Here is a 14,840-nt window from a genome sequence, read left to right on the forward strand (position 1 = left end):
AAAATGATCAGAGGTATCCCCAGCCCAGCTTTCCTGTGCCACTGAATGCAGGCTACAGGAGCAGTTGGAACTGTCTGCTGGGGTGCTTGGCAATCCTAGACCTCACCTTCTGGCTACAGAAAAATTAATCTTAACAGGCATAAGTTTTGAAGAAATACATTATTTTTCACCTAGTGCTTAGTTTCTAGTCATTTATTTTGCCTGTATACTGTACCATTTGCGTAAACTCATGAGTAGCAGTCACAAAGCTAGAAAGGGAGAAGTTTTGTAGGTGGCCTGAAGTTTCTCCCATCTGTGCAACACACAGAGATTGTAATGTATATCAACATCGATATTTTGCATATATAAAATTTTATATATGCATATATATACACACCACATTTTCACAACCCCCTCTGTTTCTAGAACTGATTACGAAGTTGCAAGGTAAGACTTCAACCTATAGACTTTGATCTGTACCTATGCATAGCTTTATCAATTAAAAATCAGCAGATTCCTACCCCTAAGATAAAAGTTCTTCATTTTTCCTCATGTTTTTCCTGAAAGGTTCACTGAGAGTGTGCTATCACTAGGATTTATTGGACCTGTGAAATGTTTGCTGTGAAGATGACTTGCACCTGGACATCTGTCTGAGGCATCCTAGGCATTGATTATTCTGTTATAAAGTAAGTCCGTATATATGCTCAGTGACCCAGGATTTCCAGATGCACAGAAGTAGCTCTGATGTGGCTGCTAGACATCTGGAAATCCTAGACACCTGACCAGACTTCAAATTCAACCTGGCTAAAATATCTGGGGAAGAATGAAGGCATGTCAGAGAAACCTGGATGTGCAGCACCTGCCTTGGCATAGCTTTACCATAAGAAATCAAAGAATGAAACAGATATGTGTAAACACAAATACAGAAAATGGCACTTTTCAACATATGAAAAATATTCCCCCTGTAAGAAAGCTTATCCTCCTAAAGAAACTGGCATAAACTGTACTGTGACTCCCCAAGGGGTCTGCTGATATCAGCAAATCCACCCGAAAGCAGTCACTTTAGATGTTCCAAGACATTTTCCAGTCATTTGAGCTTCTGGGATTTTCAGTCTGAAATCCTGTTTCCAGACATCTAACCCCTGGATACTGTACAACCCCCGAGAATGTTTATTTTGAACTCTGAGACTTTCTTTACTGATGCTGGTAAAGGACTTGTACAACATCAATCAACATTTCTCTCAGAGTGGAATCAAAGACTGCCCAATTAGGCTGGTGCAAGGCAGTGTTTGTGTATGAATTATAACTAATGTGGAATTGAAAGGGAATTGTTCCATTCCCAGGTTAAGCACTGCTGGTGAAATTAGCAAATGTGATTCCTTTTTTCCCTCAAGGCATGAAGCTGGAGAAAAAAGCAAGACGAGAAGGAAGCAGCTTCTGCATTTTTCTTCTAATCAGCCATGCGTATTAGCGTATAAGGCAAGACAGGAAGGTAATATGAGAATCAGGCAAACAGCCAGATGACATTGTGTAAGGCATCTTTGTATAACTGCCAGCTAGTGTCTTATAATATTGAACACTGAAGTTTCTATTTAGCAGTGTTGATTGAATGGTGGGAAAAAAAAAAAATCCAGGCAAGAATAATGTCTGTAATCAGCACTGCACGATTGCTATTGTCTATGCTTGGTATACTTAATGGAGAAGCTAATTACCATGTGTTCATTTTTTATTACGTTTACTATATTGCATGGGGAAGTAATATGATTTTTCCCCCCCCTCCATGGGTTTACAGAAAACAAACAATACAAACAAAAACACGATGGATCCCCCTTTTCCACCCCCAGCCCTAATTAATTCTCATTAGGGCCACCGTTTTTAATTCCAAGAGGAAGTCAGAAGGCGAGGATAGCATGCCTGATGAGCTTGCTAACCTAGCCCAGTGTGTGCTTAGACTGGGCTGCTGATGCGTTTGAATGTGACAGGAAGGAAACTGCACAAACCCAATGCACAGTCGTTTCATTTAACTTCTCTGAGACACATTCATTTACCTACCACTTCCCATGCATGCAAAAAACAAAAGGGCAAAGTACCCCTGAAAAGCAGTGGACCAACAACTTCTTTCTGCATGGTTGGAGAAGAGCAATGCCCTGGAAGCCCACCCCTAGAATGGCATGAGAGTGCCCTACAAATTCTTGACCCAGTCCTACAGTAGCTAGGTCTGAGAATGTCTGTCTCTCTCTCGTCCTCAGACCATCCTCTGTGCCTGTTTAGTGCAAACTGGCTGAGTTCATGCTCCGCTGTTGGGCATCTGCCACCACGAGTGCAGGCAGAGGTCCTTCCAGGGCACTGCATGCCTCATAGACAGAGCCAGCTCTTGGGTCAAAGCTCTCTGCTCATGGAGGGAAGGGGATGTCCAGCCTCCAGGCATGGACATGAACTGAAGGGCTCTCAGTCTTCCTTGGTAAGGCTGTTGCTCTCTGTGTAAAATATTTCAACAGCTACAGTGAGAGGGACTGGAACTTCACCCTGAAGGCCATTCCCCTGGTAACTTATCTGTTGACTCTTTCTCCCCCTCTCGCCTTGCCAATGAATAAATTATTCCATGAAAAATGAGCATGGAGGACCTTCTTTGAATTGGGTCCTTGTGAATTTCTCTCTCAGTTAATGTCAGTATATGACTTTCATTGAGAACTGTGACACTAAGGATCTGATTTTTAGTGTGTTTGGGAACTGTAAGATGTAGATGGTAATACTGAGTAGGATCTTTCTGAAGTGTCTTTGTATTTCCAACTTGCATTGGAAAGCTGCTCAGTCTAACTCTGAGACATATCTGATTTGCATTGACTGTGCTTGGAGGGTTAACGCAAGCGTTAGTATAACCACTGTCAAAGCAGTATAATACTAGTGAATCCCATGAATTGCTCTGTGGCTCCTGGGAGAGGTTTGGATCCTGCTTAGGACCTGTTACTTTTCCTAGAAGGATTGAGTTGCACATTCATGCTGTGTTTAGAGCATGCACAAGGTACAGTGTCCCCAGTGACTTAAACGACAATCCTCAGATGCTGATTAGACCAATATTAATACCACAGAGACACAGCTAAAAAACGTCAGTCAGATTGAACTCAGTGCTGATTTTAACAAGCACATTCACAAAGTCTGGTCTTCCCACACTGAAGTAAATAGGAAGGTGTTACAGTATTTATAGACTGGATTTAAAAAACAAGAAGCAGCTAATGCACTCTCTTTATTAGGCATACTCCCTAGTGCCTCCAAATTGCTGTATATTTCAAGCCTTATTTAATTTTTAATACAGCAATCCGTTACATAATCAGATATATTTTGAGGGAAACTTATTATTGTGTCTTGCAGTCTGACTGGTTTCCCTCTAAAAGTTTGGCAAGCTACTACATGTGGTTTTTATGGGCAGGAACTCCTTTTCTACTGCTGAAGCTGAAATTAGAATGTTCTACTCAATGTATGTGGTATATTAAGCACGAAGAAGCAGTATCTGACAGGGTGGTGGGTAAGGGGATAGATTGCTTCTTTACTACACAGAGAGGGAGTGAAGACTTCCTTTTTTGACAATGAAGATTTTGATGTTAAAAATTGGCTGTTTCCGCATATGGTCCTCTCTTGCAGCTGTAGGCTTAGGAGAGGTAAGTAGGAAAGACCATATAAAGATAAAGCATTTCAGCGCCTAAGACATGAGTAGAAGGTCCCTGAAGAGCTTGGTTGCTCCTAGTTTCATAAGTCTTCTTAAAAAACATGAAACTGAGATTTGCAAGACAGACCTGGCTCAGGATCCTACATTTCTGCTCTGCCCTTTTATCCTATAGGAGATGTGGGATGTTGGAGGGATGGATTTAAAAGTAATCTACGTTGGAGGTGCAATTCCATTTAAATTCATTGTAAGTAAGTGTCCTCGGAAAAATGAAAGTTAAATATTTGAGAGAAACTTATGACAGATTTCTGTCTCTGTTGTCAGTGTGTGGTGCTGAACAGAGATTAAGCCTTACCAGAGCACAGCTTCTCCCCCCAACAGAGAGGGGATGAACAGGAATTGCAAGCTTCAAAGAGGCAGGTAAATATGATTGCAGGGCACCTTCCCTGGGATGTTGGGTACTTTTCCTTACATTTCATAGGACTTTCAAGGAAGTATCTATTTAAAGCAAGCATGAAACTTTTGTTTGAGCTCTTAGATGCATGATACACAGGTTACTTACAGATCTCCTTTCTTTAAACCCTTAGCTAGAATAAGTGCTTCAATGAATAATGAATTTACCTTGTTTTTTTTGTCATCACCTTTACTCCTCATTAGCTCAGGTAATTCTTCACAGGCAGGTTCTCAACTCATGGCACATGTTTCTTAAATCCTCTTTCACTAAGAGCTAAACTTGATGTGACACTTGACAGGGGCTAGGAGCACACAAAAAAGCTGCACTGACACAGTCACTTATTAGGGTGTGGTGGTATTTTGGGCTGAAGATCACTCATCATCGTTATGTCTGGTATGTAAAACCCAGCACAGGCATACTCAGGATGGCTTTTCCTTTTTTTACCCCACAGACAGGAAGGCTTGACTCTAAAAACATATTAAAAGGATAACAGACTGGTACAAAAGAAAAAATCCCACCCAACCTTCCTCAATAATAAGAAAAAAAAATTACTCCATTTATGGATGATCTTGCCATTTGAAATCTCTCATGGCCCACACTACATTTGATTTCCCTCTCTCTAAGGTCTTGCTAATGCTGCAAGACATGTTTTAAATCAGATTCCGAAATAAATACAGTTTATGACAGAGCTTGTACGTTGGAAAGGATTAGTTCTGGTCTGCCACTTGTGTATCTATTAAATTTTATTCAGCCATCATACATCCAAGAATACTGTATCTTATGGATATATTTTAAAGCAGTAAATTAAAGTGGTACACACTAGTGGTCCCATTAATGGAAAGTGTCAAATCCAGTGCATTTTTAAGCACTCCAGTCTTCCCACCTCTATACTATATAGAAGACGTTAATGTGTTGTTTTAATTTGAGACTCAGACACTCAGAAAGCTCTCATCAAGAACAATTTCCAGGCCTTGCAAGACAGAGGAGATAAAATAAAGCACTAAAAATAAATAATTCAAGACAAATTTTATTCATTATGCTGTGTTTTCTATGGGCAATGGTTTGTGTAATTTCTCCTACAGTGCCAAACTGAGCAGCATCTCCTTGTGAAGGAGAAGCTTTTTCCTTCACACAAAATGTTTGATTTATGTACTTGCACCCTTTTATCAATGTAATTTTAAATCTATCTGTCTGCCTGTCCTTGTTTTTAACACCTTATAAAATGTGGAAGAAAACACCCCTTACCATGTACACACAATTTCTCAAGGCTCTCTTAAAGAAATACTCCATTTATTCACAATTTAATAAAATATATTTAATTAACACTGTGTTGCTCACAAGGAACTTGGAATGAGCTTTATTGCCAGTGTGAAATACTGGTTTCTTTGAAATCATAAACTTATGGCCTATTTTGACCTTCTTTTCATATTTACCTTGCAAGGATCTTACATACTCCTTTGGGTAGGGAAATTGCCTGTGTTTTAAAATATGCTGTTTAGCACAGTTTTGATTTTTATCAAAGTTAACATGAATACCGATCATAGTAAACCATAAATTATGAACAGCCAGGGTTCTAAGTACTCAAAAACATTTAAAATGTGCATAGTTACTAATTTCGTTCCACCTACTTGTGGCTTCCTTCTTGCCTTCCTGAAATATTACTGTCAGCTAGGCAAGTCTGTGGCACCAAAGGCCATCTGAAACTTGTTCGGATACAGACTACAGGGTAAATCTTTGCCCTGTAGATTATGGCAGAGCTCATTCAACCTAATAGGTTTTCTATTTCTTACCAACTAAGTAGAAAAAGGTGAATGTTTACAGACAGAAGTGTGATATTAGGGTCAAAAGCAAGTCCAAGATACACAAATTAGGGCTTGTGAGAGCTGGAACAATACATGCTGCATCAGGATGCGTTAGAGAAGAAAAGTCAGAAAAAAACAGAATCAAGTGACTGAACAGCAGGAAGCAATGATGAATGTAGCCTGCGGTGAAGTTAGCAAACAAAGTTCCTTTGGGCCTGGTGGTAGATGATGAGACCTGGGTTTGTGCCCAAGAGCGTGGCTCTTGCTGTTGATTTCCAATATTCTCTGAGAAACAGGACATTGTAAGATCCTGGGTGTTAATTACATAGACCAAAAAGAAGAAATAATAGCAGAAGAGATGGGGCTTTGTCTTAATGAGACAAAGAGTATGATGAAAGGGATAACACATTGCTTCATGGCCAATGCCACAGTAATGAGTTTGCAGCCGAATAAAAGAAAAGTAGGAATCTATAGCTTCTACTCAACAAAAGGCTCTAAAATGACAATTCCACCCTCATTACAGTTTCAACAAAACAGTAACTTTCACTGCTTGTCCACATAGAGAAATCTAAGCACTTCAAAAGGCTTGGTGGTAGCAGGTGAAATGGCATCTAACCAGATCCTGGGATCACAGTTAGATAGCAACTAAAGTACTTCAGCTAAAAGCCCATGACCTTGCATCAGATTAGATAGGTGCAGTGGAAAATTGGTCTCTTCCTTGGCACCTGCTGTCCACAGAGCTGATCCAGGGAAGAATTCTGACTTACAGATCATGACAGACAGAAGCAAGAGGTTGTGCCATTGGATCCACATTCCTAAGAGTACTGGGCAGGGCTCAATACCTTGAGCAGGACTGCTGTTGTGGTTTAAGCCCAGCTGGTAACTCAGACCCATGCAGGCACTTGCTCCCTCCCTCCCTTCTTCTACCCCTCTGCTCCCAGAGGGATGTGTAGGAGAATTGAAAGAGTGTAATCCCCATGGGTTGAGATAAAAACAGCCCAATAACTAAGGTATAACGCAAACCACTACTGCTATGACCAATAATGATAAGGGAAATAACAAGAGAATACAACTGCTCACCACCCGCTGACAGATACCCAGCCCTACCCGAACAGGGATCTCCCCCTTTGGGTAACTGGCCCCAGTTTATATACTGGACATGATGTGCTGTGGTATGGAATACCCCTTTGGTCAGTTTGGGTCAGGTGTCCTGTCTCTGCTTCCTCCCAACTTCTCCTCCTCCCTTGCAGAACATGAGACTTAGAAAGTCCTTGATCAGAGTAATCATTACTTAACAACAACTAAGAACATCGGTGTTACCAGCATTGTTCCCAGGCTGAAAGTAAAAAACACAGCACTACACCAGCTACTAAGAAGGAAAAAACTGACTGCTACTGCTGAACCCAGGACAACTGCTCTCTTGGCATTCTGACTGAAACTGCGTGAGTGCTGTCTGACAGTCTTTCTTGGTGAAGTAGTAGCAGAAGTGTAAATAAATTCACTTATCTTAAGAAAAATCCTGCTGTTCTGCATCAATTTCCTCTTCCAGTGGAAAAGACAGATGGATATGCAACACTTTGCACACAAAACCTTCTCTTTCAGAGGGTTGGAAAAGGTTGGCAACTTACAGCCGCTTTGGATGTCACATCTCTTACTGCCTGTCATTGCTCGCTATGTGCCTTCCTCCATATCTGGCCCTTGAAAGCGTGGATGTTCAACTTCTTGGTGACATTGGTCGTGCCCCGAGAGCTACCAATATTCACTTTACAAGCCACGTGTTCATCATGAAATGAGATCTGCTGCCCTTGGTGGCAAAGGGTTCAGTATCCTTGCCTTTTGTTGAACAAATTAAATGGTAATAGAAAGAGCTTTTCCCAAGATCCTACAACACAAATTTTCTCACACGACATTTTGAGACTGATAATTTCCACAAAGACTGCAAGCAGAACAAAGACTGAATTGGGGCTTCCCAACAGACTTGAAAATCGGCCTGCTGGGTTTTGTTTTATTCTGGGATTAAACTGAAAGATATTTGTTAAGAGAGAGAGAGAGAGAGAGATCATGAAAGCAGTGTTGAAGTGCAACAATTACATATTAGACATTGCAATTATGGGACTGATATTGTAAGTCTGTGATACAGAAGGCAGAGGAGACATCTATTCTCTTTCATTTGTCCTGAGAAACTGTTGCCTGGAATAATGTGTCCATTTAAAAAAAGCTGTTGGTAGAAAGCCTAGAAAAGAACAATGAAATTATCAGAGAATCCATCAACACAGCCTGTGAATGAATTCAATGAATTTGGTTTATACAGATTCGAAAAAGCAGGACAAGTGTGAGACAAGATAGCAGTCTTCAAATAAGTAAAAAGTTATTACAAAGACAGAACAGGAGCCTGCTATGTGTGCTGAGTAATAGGGCAACAAATAAGGTTTAAGTTGAATGCCAGAAAGAAAACTGAAGAGGCTGCTAAGAGAATCCCCTTCAGTGGGAGGATGTAAGATCAGTCCATACACACTTTGTTTAGTCTGGTCAAAGTGTAAGCTAAAGCCTGTTTCTAAGGAGGGTGTAGGTGGCCACTTGAGGTCTCTTCTTGCTGGCAGGTTTATGAGTCATAGTGGCAGCTGGAGGACAGAATTAACGGGCACCTGACAAAATTACCTCTGGGAAGTGCTTTTCTTATCAATCATCTAGAAATACTGTTGCTGTTGTGTCACAGCAATGTTTCTTTATGTCACTGACTAACTCCATGATTGCTGTTAGGAAAGCTGGTTCTTAGAGAACAGTTATGTTGTAATTTCAGAAATCCAAAGGAAGTTCCTGTTTTAAGCTCCATAAATGCTTATGACTTGTTTTAATCCAGCTTTTGAACCAGCCGAGAAATGCCTCTCACAGGCGTTATTTCTGGTAATTGTCAGCAGAGGAAGCACAAGATGATCAGGACTATTGGACATTCAACAGCAAAAGCAAACCAACTAATATTTATTACCACCAACTTAGCAGGAGGCAGTGTCCCAGGCCCAGATCTGGCAGGCTGATGTCTTGCATTCACAGATAGGTGCTCCTGATGAAAAATATGTAGTGTAATAAGAAATATGGAATCTCCTGGTTTCTATCCAGACAAGTTCCCAACATTTGGGTGACAGTGATCATTATAATATTAAACTGTAGCTGATTACAGTGATACACCTACACCAACAGGTAATTTCTTACCAATGGCTCCCATTGAAGATCTCTGCAGAGCTTTATAAAGCAAATAATAGCATTTTGCAAAGTTTCTAAGCTGGTATGCCTTTTATATACACCTCTGTACCTATTCTGTTACCTTTCCGTAACTATTGCTGCATCTGTGTGGAGGATTAGGCAAGGTATGTAAGAAGAGGTAAGATTTTATTAGGCCAACTGTTATTATTTGTAGAAATTCTTCTCATAGGCAGTAAATTCTTTCAGGCTTACAAGCCCTCAGCTGGTCTTTTTCCTTCAGGTACACAGATACTCAAAGGTATCTTTAGGCCTATCTGTCACCATTTTACAAGGCAATGTCAAGGCAATATTTTAAAGGCATTTTTTTGTTTTCCCAGCTAGTGGTTTTCTTTATGCTTGACCTTTGGTTTGGGAAGGGAGAAAATAGGTCCAATACCCCCATCTGTATTTGTCTCTCCATTAGCATTTCCTTTCTTTATAAATCACTCACAGGTCTAATGCTGCCCTGACTGTTGAGGCTGGAGAAATCAGCGGGTGATCAAGGAAGCACTTAAAGGTGATGGGCTGCTTCTTCAAAAAGCACTTGCATAAATAAACCTGCAGCACAGGGCAGAAGGGAAATGAAGCTAGAAATCTGGCTGAGTGCCTGCAGATGCCAGGCCCAAGGCAGTGTTACTGCTAAGTGGGAACAGGAGGAAGCAATTGTACGTTTTGCCTTCCTCTCTTCCCTTTGGATATGCAAGGGAAAACCAATGAGCCCATTCAATAGAAAACCGGTGAACACTGGCAGCAAGAGGTATTCCTTTCTCCCAGGAGATCCCAAATACTGCAAGGTCAGACTAAAGCTTAACTCTCCCTCCAGCCCTGCCTATGTCAGATGAGCTCCCACCTCCCCGTTTTTTTCCTGTCAAAGTCATTGCTCCGGCTGTAGCACATGAAGCACTTTACAGGAAGATTATTTCAACTTAATTTTGCATATTCTTTAGAAATCTGGATGGTTCAGATAGCAGAACAACACACCGAGGTCTCCAGCTGCATGAAGGCATCAACTCTTCCCAGCAGGCAGAAGCACAGATAGGGCAAGGGCTCTTGGAACATACGGAGACCAAAACTCTACAGAAAATGAAAAACGCATGGGCAATAAGAAATGATTAGGGACAATTTAAGTATATATGACAACAAAGCTACTAGAACAAAAGCCAGCTGAAGGGAGATTATTATAATGATTGTGGTGTGCAAGCAGAAGAGCATGGAGAAGTAGGAGGTGCAAAGGACCAAGGGAACATTAGGATGACTGTACAAGCTGGCACCATGCTGAATGAAAAAGGGTACACTGTAAGTAACAAGAATGATTTAAGTAAAAACAATAAATGAAAGATTTTCAGAAAATCTGGAGTGGAAGAAATCAAGTCAGATTTGGATGTCACCAGATATCACCAAATTAATAAAACAGGTAGAGCTGCTTTAAGTATGCCATTGATTAGACCTGGCATTGATATCTTACCAATCATAGGGCAGGATTTCAGTTTTCTAACTTCCTAAAGTATTTCCTTCAGGCTGTACATGATGCTGCATTTAAAGAAGAAAAAGAGCAGGTTTTCTTTTTCCTTCTTTTTTTTTTTTTTTTCCGCCTCTTTTTTTGAGCTTTGATGTAAGGTAAAATCACTTCATTTAGTTTGTCTCCCATGGCTCCCTTCTATATGGCATCAAAAGATACTTCCAGAAGTGCTGAGGTTTAATGATCTGACACTGCTCCCACTGTTAAAATTCCCATTGACTTCAGGTTCTAAATAAGCTAATGAATAGGGTGAAAAATAAGCACAAGATATGTGAAAGTGAAGCTGTAACCAATGGGTGTTTTCATTTTGGTTCCAGTAGAAAAAGGTTTAAAATAAAAATGAAAGCCAGGTTTCCCCGTTCCTAGATGAGTGCCTGGGCACTCAGACTCTCAGTCATTTGGGATGTGTTCTACTTATTTGCTTTCTGCCAATCAAGCAAGTAGAGAAGAAAACTTGATTGCAGTTCAGGAGAGAATAGGACATTTCTGCAGTAACAATACCAACAAAAAATGCAGTGATGAGCAAGCCACCTTCAGCAGCTCACTTTGTATTTGTCTACCTCTGTTTGCATGTGTCCTAGCAGACATGAACACACCTTTATGGTGCACAACACACACTGTCTAAGGCCTCTAATCAAAATAGCATTTCGTCCCTCAGCACCTTTTGTAGGATAAGTTCCTTTTCTTGCTGTCTTTGTGCCATGATAGAAACAAATGTGAGATACGTAAAAACAGAAAACGGCATCAAAATCCATAAACTGTCTAAAAGCTCTAGATTTCTAATTTTTAAAACAAATGAGGCTTCTCCCCTCAGGTACAGAGGAAACAAATCTTTTACAGGCAGATTTAATATTGTCTTGTTTTTCAGTTCATGTTAAAGCCTCTTATCAGTGACCTCTCTTTCAGTCTGATGTCTAATTTAAGAGTTTTTATGGCTGATTGTGTGACCAGCTTCTGTAGTCGTGGCGAGACACCTACCCCCACCTTCCAAATGAGTTTTCTGTAATTACCCACATGCAGACAGCAAGCTTGGGGCTCATATCAGCCGTTGCATAAGGGCGTTTAAAGATACTAGATACAAGTAATTACAATTTAGTAATGATTAATATCTTTCAAGTGCTTAATGACCTAAGTTAGATTCTGCACCTCTGCTCTTTTTAGTTACTTGACTAGGAAAATACATATTTTTCATTAAAAATTTCATCAGTCTGCTGTGAACCATGGATTAAAGAAGATGAGGACAGACTTTCTCTGCCCTGGATGGCTAGTGTGTCAGGGAAAGGAAATGCCTGCAGTGTGATACTAAACAAGAGAAGATGTGAGTGCACTGGATGATTTTTTTTCTTTAAATGCATGTAAGGAACCATAAGAAGTCCATAATGTATGGGCTGAATAAATAGTTCCATTCAGGATTTAGGCTGTTGTCTCATTAAGGCATCTGTTGGTAGTTTCCAACTCAGAATGGCACTTTTAATGCAAACTGTGTCATTTCTTTCCATATTACCTTCCGAAGTAATAGACATTACTCTTAATAACCATATCACCGAAATGAAAAGCCAATGGTAAGTGGAGATTTCACACTGTTACGGTGCTAAAGCAGTGTCAGCACCAATTTAAAAGTGTTTCCATTTAAAACCTGATGAATATGGACAGACGCTGAAAAGCAACATAAATGCTGTGGTGGCCAAGCAACGTCCAGTTTTCTTAATTGGCTTCAGGCCTGATTTAAATTCTCTCCAATTCAGTGGGAGTCCTTCCATTCACTTCACCGGATGGCACCTCTGGTCCTCAATGCTCCAGTGCTATGTGCCTAGGAAATATATTAGATTAGTGATAAAAGTTGTCATGTATCCAAGGGGTCATTTACTTCTCTCTCATGTAAAGAGAGTGATTTTCTGAACATGAATACACTGGCCTTGTGAATATTAAAAATTACCATTACACACTCCATAATTTATCACTCAGATTGCACCTTCAGCTATATTGGGTATGCTCAAGTATTGTAGAAGGCTGTGTGATTAAGTACTCAGTAAGTTAACTAAGAGCCTGGCTTCTCATTTCCTCACATCTAAAGGGGTCATTTACACTTGTCAGATTTATTACTTATTTCTATAATATTTGCAGTGTCATAGCACCTAGGAGTCTGAAGGTATGTACCTGGACCTAAGCTACTTAATATTTCATAGACAGATGAAAAATAAAATTATCCCTACCTCAAGGATCATGAAGAAGAAGATGTGAGCCAATGGTTCCATTCAGGATTGTGCTACTGGTCTGTCTAACAGACAGTAGCCTCATCACTCCAGCAATGTACCCATGTGCCAAATTGCTGGTTTCTTTTAATACTGTTGACATCTTGGCAAAGGTGCTTTTCAAGGAGAGTTTGAAGGAGATGAGGAAAGGAACCTTAGGATTGTGTGCAGGGAACACCTCCCATGCTTGAGAATGACAGCAACTGGATTGAAAGCTGATTGCAGGCTGGCAGCCAGGGTGATCAGAATGGGGAGCAAGCCTCCCAGCACTGTGTGAGTGATGATAGGGTACATTGTAAGCCATTTGAGATTCTCAGGTGAATGATGCAAATGATGAATATAAAGCTGGTAATGGTGCTTCTGGAAGAGGCAGGGCATGCACCATGGCTTCCACTGATGCATTTGGTCAGCTTGTTCGTCCCATGCGTTTCCTTTCTTGTCCTACTTCTTGTCTTTAAAGTTTAGAAAATGGAATAGATTTAATATAGTGAATAAATGATAATAAAATTGACATTCTCCTGAAGAGTAATGGTAGTTACTGCATTTTTTTATTTGAACCTGCCTTGATTTTAATTCCCCAATGTTTATTTGACCATTAAAATGTAAACTAGTGGGAATGTGAGGTAAAACCAGGAATGAACCCTGAATTTAGATATATATATTTTTTTTAACGACAATTTTCATTCATGACCATGGGAAGAATGACCTACAGAAGTCACAGTATGAGCCCTACCCTGCACCACCTGTGTGAAAAGCACTGATTATGTATTTCAGGAGTTCCTGTGCAAAATTTGCCAATTTTGACCTCTGTAATTCTCAGGAAACCACATTTTACATAGCTCTACACACACATACTCTTAGGACCAAATTGCTCCACATGGCCCCTCTCTGAATCCCTGCAAGCTTTGCACTATACCTTATCTGTCTGTCCCTTAGGCCAAATTTAAAACAAATTGCTCAGAGCCTCATGGGAAATGAACCTTACTCATCGTTACTCACTCTATAAATAGCCCATTAACTCCAAGGCAAGGGTCTAACATAGATATATGCACTCATTATTATGCTTTTTCTATGATAATTCATGTGCCTGCTGTGTAAGCAAATGTGCAGAAAAATGTGTGGGCATATTTCGGAAATCCTGGTCATTCCTGAAGGTTTTCATAGAAATAGGTCTCTCATTATTCGTGACCACCACCAGTCATATTGGTGACAGTTGCCACCCTCCTAGTTTCTCTGGAAAAGCAGGGTTGATAGATGGTCACTCCACCACCAACAGCATCCCACTTTTGCTGTGGCTTTGTATGTACGTAGCCATCATTTTCTACTCCTAGTAAGATCTGGGGTGCAAGATTAAAGGAATGGAGTGTTTAATGAGGTTGAGAGAATGATGCACTTGGCAGGATTTCACGTATCAGGCTTTGAGCTGTATGCAGATGTATGCAGTCCTGAGAGGCAGTATATATCTGTAATTCACTAATGACTTAGTGGAAATTGTGGGTGCTTGACTTCTTATATACCCTCCTCTTGGAGCTGTCCACCAGCAAGCACCAGCTTGGCAGATCTGAGAAAGCAAGTAGCATAAGCTATTACCTATGCAAGCTTGTTATTTTGGCTGACAATAAGAGACAGTGGGAAGAAAATAATTGTCCTAGCCACGCTGAGTGCCCTCATTGAAGAGGAAAAAACCCAAAACCTAGAAATAGAAAAGGTGTGGGGTTTTAGTTTATTTGGGTTTGTGATTTTTTTTTTTTTTTTAAAGTTGTAACCTTCAGACTAACAGAAGAAGCAGAGATTGGTGTCAGACTGGAAGCCCTCATTGTCAGTCCTCTAGCTTGAGATGGAAAAAAAATATCCCCTCAACTCGATGCTTCACAGTAACCTCTGATTGCTAATTATTTGCTAAATTTCCTGCTGATGCTCCCTGAGTGAAGTC

At 40.4% G+C, this 14,840-nt stretch overlaps 1 long non-coding RNA gene across 2 annotated transcripts; it reads left to right on the top strand.

Annotated features, from left to right (window-relative positions):
• Nucleotides 1-486: 486 nt before the first annotated feature.
• Nucleotides 487-11,364, top strand: LOC133226353 (uncharacterized). Of its 2 annotated transcripts, none has more exons than XR_009729483.1 (3): nt 487-665; nt 3,965-4,060; nt 9,590-11,364. It is a non-coding gene; the product is annotated as an uncharacterized LOC133226353 (long non-coding RNA). The 2 variants fall into 2 exon arrangements; XR_009729484.1 differs by lacking the exon at nt 9,590-11,364 and adding an exon at nt 4,122-4,366.
• Nucleotides 11,365-14,840: the final 3,476 nt, after the last annotated feature.

Source organism: Neopsephotus bourkii, unplaced genomic scaffold (assembly GCF_033783945.1).
Source record: "Neopsephotus bourkii isolate Nb327-2 ecotype Australia unplaced genomic scaffold, CSIRO-AGI_Nbou_v1 NB_1780, whole genome shotgun sequence".
Classification (NCBI taxonomy): Eukaryota; Metazoa; Chordata; class Aves; order Psittaciformes; family Psittacidae; genus Neopsephotus; species Neopsephotus bourkii.